General features: G+C 27.2%; 1 long non-coding RNA gene across 1 annotated transcript; it reads right to left on the bottom strand.

Annotated features, from left to right (window-relative positions):
* Positions 1-4090: 4090 nt before the first annotated feature.
* Positions 4091-5588, bottom strand: LOC124418910. Its single transcript, XR_006940293.1, has 3 exons — positions 5460-5588; positions 5159-5267; positions 4091-5084 (listed from the first exon to the last, which is right to left on the bottom strand). It is a non-coding gene; the product is annotated as an uncharacterized LOC124418910 (long non-coding RNA).

A 5588-nucleotide genomic window follows, 5' to 3' on the forward strand; every position in this document is an offset into this window, starting at 1 on the left:
TATAGATCAGTCTATAGTTAGCTTGTCCATTAGTAAATTTAAAATTGCAAGTATATATATGCATCTTAATATAAATTTTGTACCACTCTAATGTCTAATCTGGAAAAATACTATCACTGTTAAAAGCATTATATTTTCTATATTCTATCTCCGTTTACAAAACTTGACTAAAGCAACTCAAAGATCATCACATTTCGTCTGGCATTAAAATTAAGAAGAAAAAAATCTCTTTATTTAAATTCCATTGACTTGAACAATTTCAAACACCAATAAAAGATTTAAGTACATTTTGGTTCTGTTAAATTTTCTGGAAAAAAAAAAACACTTTTGATTTCAGTGATGCAAATACCCACTCCCATTGTTGACTCTTTCCCGTATCTTATCATTTTTCCATATTCCCCCACTGTCACTTCCCAACCGTACAATTGACATTTCTTAATGTGTTTAAATTGTAAATTTATTATGTAGAATAAAAAAAAACAAAAGTATAACACAAAAAAACCCTCTTAACATTGACCCACATCGCCAAAAAAGCACCAATAAAAAATGCAAAACGAAAGTTGGAAAAAAATGAGATTTATTTGTTTATTTTCTTCAAAAGAAAATAATAAAACAAAGTTATTATGATGGTGCTGGGCGGCAATGTTATCTACACTTTTTTTTTTGATGTGAAAGTACATATAGATACAACAAACGAATGATGAAACATTTTAATCAAAATTCTTAATTTCATTTATGAATGGCCTAAAATTTGTTTAAATAATTTTTACTGTTTAATGATGATTACATTAATTTGGCAAAGAAACACAAAAATTAGAATATTTTAATTAGTTGTTTGACTTTTGTGTAGATGTAGATTAGTAGGTATACAAATATGTAAGTACACCCGTGATTTACATTATAGGTTATTTTTAAATTAAAGATAGTGTTTGCCACCATCTAATTTGTTTTTATATTTTATTGAGATATTATTTTATTTATTACATTTCTAATTTATTGAAAACAAAAAATGTTTTCTTAGGAGGTATCATATTACACTTTAAAGTTTTAAATAAAATTAGTATAAATATGTATGTATGTACATATACAATTTTTTAATTTAATGGGGGATGTACCACGCCTTAGTTTTATGGAGTTTTGGCTATAGATATAATTAATTATGATATTTAAATTTTAATATTACGAAAAGATATTTTTCATATATTTATGTCAATACTCAGCCAAGTAGATGTTTGTATAAATATGTCGAAATTACATTAATCTGTAATTTTAGTCTAAATATTTCTAACTAGAAATGTTTTCATTAATCTCATCCTTATTTGTTTTGATGATATTTCAATTTTATTTTTAGTGTAAATGACTTACTAAAAGGTTAATAATACTATGATTACAATTCCACAATTATAAAAACATTTACTATTACTTATAGTTAAAGTACTATTACCCTTTTATAGTATTTTTATAGTAAACAAATCAATGCGGAAGTATTTTATTGTAAATTCAAATTGAAAATATCTGTGGCAAAATGTAAATGCAAAACAACATCATGTATTTAAATGCTAAAATGTAAGTACTGTATAATCAATGGTCCATTAGGAAGTTATTTTATCGTGATATTATTTCTGATGTTATATTATTTCTGAAACGTGTATCTGAGTAAAAAGGTACTGAAATTTGCAAAACACCTCTAAAGTCTTGAGATATATAAACCGAACGGGTCATATGTAAAATACTTTGTAACTTAAACATTAGACCCCTTATTCATAAACAACATTTTATTTGATAGTAGGTTTATAAAACAAAATTTCCATATATTTATAGCTAAAATTCTTTCGTTCAAATCGTATCGGGCTATCAACCAGTGTTGCTAGATGTAGGGATTTGTCGCCAAATTGGAAATTTTGAGTTTTATTTAGGGACAGATTTTCGTGGGGAGGGATTTTTAATAATTTCTGCGTTATTTTTGGGGGTTTTTATATTTTCTTATAAATATTAAAAATTATTTTCATTCTAATTTAGTTTTATACCCTTCACCTTCGTGAACAAGAGTTATTGTACTCTTGTTTATAATATTAAACCTAGAGACATGAAATTTAGCATGTAGGGCCTTTACTAGGTCAGAACATAGAAAAACGGACTTTTTGGTACTTTTTCGGTCTACGAAAGGTACTTTTTGAATTTTCTATAATATTGATCCTAGAAAAATTAAATTTAACATGTAGGCCTTGACCAAGTAAGAACCTAGAAATAGGGACTTTTTGGTACTTTTTCGCCTTCGTGAGAAAGTTATATATAAGATTGTCATTCCGTTTGTAATTTCCACAATATAATTTTCCGACCCTTTAAAGTATATATAAATTATAAATTCTTATAGATAGCAGAGTCGATTAAGCCATGTCCGTCTGTATGTATGCCTGTCCGTTTGTCTGTTAAAATCAGTTTTTTTTATCAGTTTTGGATCTTCGGGATCCAAATCTTCAATAATTCAGACATGCTTTGCATAAGTTTCCTATTTAAAATCACAAAAATTCGTTCATAAATAACGCAGATATAAGCAAAAATCTGAGGCAACCTCAGAAAATTTCATCCAATTGTATCACGGTGTAACAATACAATGCTTTTAAGAATTGCCAAATTAGAAACATATCTATTAATTTAAAATCATGAATAATAAAATCCGGTAAGTAGTTAAGAACATATGCGATATTAAACTTCACTTCTCAAATATATGTATATAAAATTTTTAAATTGATTAATTTTTAAAATTTTTCGTTTCATGACAATTTTCAAAAACAAAAAATGCGCCATTTTTTATTCATACCATTTTTCAAAAAATACATCACTACCATTTCCACAAATTTGCGCAAAAATTCACTTTTTTGTATGTAGTTTTTCAATAACTTGAACAAAAATCATATTACAAAAATTATATTATAAAAGTGGTGGTTCAAAATATAATACATTTCAGTTTAATCGCTTTATATAGATTTCCCCAAATAGCCGGCCTTAGGCCGAACGCTCTTGTTAAACGGAGAGTGTATTCTTAACGAAGCAGGTGTCCAATATACGTCAGACTAGAAAATCCTTGCGCCCGGCCAAATTTTTAGGGATTTAATTCACATTTGAATTTTAGAGAATTTTTTCATAATGAAAAATAACTCACCATTTTAAATGTGAAACAATGCGAATTAAATGTTGTATTAAATGTATTTCATTTCATATTTCATTTCATATTTTTATTGTAAATTTTCCTATATACCTATAAAGTTTATACATATGTATATATTGGATACTTATAGATAGCGGAGTTGATTTGCTAAATCAAGCAATGTCCGTTTGTCTACAAATCGTAGGAAAAGGGCAAATACCCACCGATAAATTGGGACAATTGGATAAATACTCTGGTATTTTGTAAAAATGTGGATATAAACTAAAATTTTGTTTTACATCCAAAAATCATTTATGTACATATATTCATAACAAATGCTTTTAAGAATTGCCAAATTAGAAACATATCTATTAATTTAAAATCATGAATAATAAAATCCGGTAAGTAGTTAAGAACATATGCGATATTAAACTTCACTTCTCAAATATATGTATATAAAATTTTTAAATTGATTAATTTTTAAAATTTTTCGTTTCATGACAATTTTCAAAAACAAAAAATGCGCCATTTTTTATTCATACCATTTTTCAAAAAATACATCACTACCATTTCCACAAATTTGCGCAAAAATTCACTTTTTTGTATGTAGTTTTTCAATAACTTGAACAAAAATCATATTACAAAAATTATATTATAAAAGTGGTGGTTCAAAATATAATACATTTCAGTTTAATCGCTTTATATAGATTTCCCAAATAGCCGGCCTTAGGCCGAACGCTCTTGTTAAACGGAGAGTGTATTCTTAACGAAGCAGGTGTCCAATATACGTCAGACTAGAAAATCCTTGCGCCCGGCCAAATTTTTAGGGATTTAATTCACATTTGAATTTTAGAGAATTTTTTCATAATGAAAAATAACTCACCATTTTAAATGTGAAACAATGCGAATTAAATGTTGTATTAAATGTATTTCATTTCATATTTCATTTCATATTTTTATTGTAAATTTTCCTATATACCTATAAAGTTTATACATATGTATATATTGGATACTTATAGATAGCGGAGTTGATTTGCTAAATCAAGCAATGTCCGTTTGTCTACAAATCGTAGGAAAAGGGCAAATACCCACCGATAAATTGGGACAATTGGATAAATACTCTGGTATTTTGTAAAAATGTGGATATAAACTAAAATTTTGTTTTACATCCAAAAATCATTTATGTACATATATTCATAACAAATTTCAAAAATTGCAAATATTACTCATATTTGCTATTTTGAAATAAAAAAAATTCTATGTACAAATGTCTCATACACCTCGAAAAACATAAAACATCATCGAGATAACAGCATCTTCATTTCCACTCCTTGTTTCGTCATTTCCATTTTTTAATGCAAATTTTTGCTAAACCCAGCAAGCTCAGCAAAAATTTGCTGGAATCGACACACAAACACGTACATTTCTTATCGGGATGATTTTGCTGAGATACCCCACCTTTCAGTTCATATGCTTAGTTCATATAAAAAAATAGCTATTGGAAATTTTGTTGAGCCTTAGGAAAAATTCCAATTCCCAGTGAAAAAATACAACACAGAGGGTTGTAATAATATACGTGATTGTGTATTTTCCGCTTATCAAAGGCACCTTTTAATTTTATACTGACTACCAGATGACGCAGTGTGTGAGTCATGTCTTAGCTATCTTCAATAATGATGTTGTTAATGAAACATAGATGGCGCAATATTACATAATATCGTTCTTTTAGAACGATATTAGAATGCAGTTTATTTGCTGCATTCAACACACAAACACACACATATTTGCTCACGAACTTCGTTAAAAAATTTTGCAAATTTGATGATGTATTTTTTTTTTAAGTTGAGGACAAATCCCCACATCAGGCGACATTGTTCAGAACTGATTAAAATTTCATAAGAATATAATAATGGGGTTTTAAATTTAACATTGGATTCTATGCGATTTAAAAAGAAAACCAAAATATTAAATATTTAACAGTTACAAAGAACTTTAAACAAATAAACATACATTTATTTCAAGGCTTCGTTTTTCAAAATTATTTAAATTTATCGAATTTATACAAGAAATCCAAAGACGCTTGATTGTCTGTCTGTAAATTTCGAGAGAATTCCTTCAACTGCAAATAAATTATATAAAAACATTGCTTAAATCGTGTTTTAAATATCTTAAAAGGGCCACTAGTAACTGACTACGATAAACTGATTCTTTTTTTTAATTTTTAATTTTTCTTAGACTTGTTGTGTTCATGTACTACGAATAAATGTTTTGTGTTTTTTGAATGAAAACATCATTGTACAAAAATACTAACCGAATACGTGCAGCAAATACCGCATGTTAAACATAAACATTTATTTAAGTTTTTTTTATTTTTTTTTTTGCAAAGTAGATGTGGTTTGAGTTTACTTTTCGAATTATAAATGTACCGGCACGCTTGTTT

Source organism: Lucilia cuprina, chromosome 3, assembly GCF_022045245.1.
Source record: "Lucilia cuprina isolate Lc7/37 chromosome 3, ASM2204524v1, whole genome shotgun sequence".
Taxonomy (NCBI): Eukaryota; Metazoa; Arthropoda; class Insecta; order Diptera; family Calliphoridae; genus Lucilia; species Lucilia cuprina.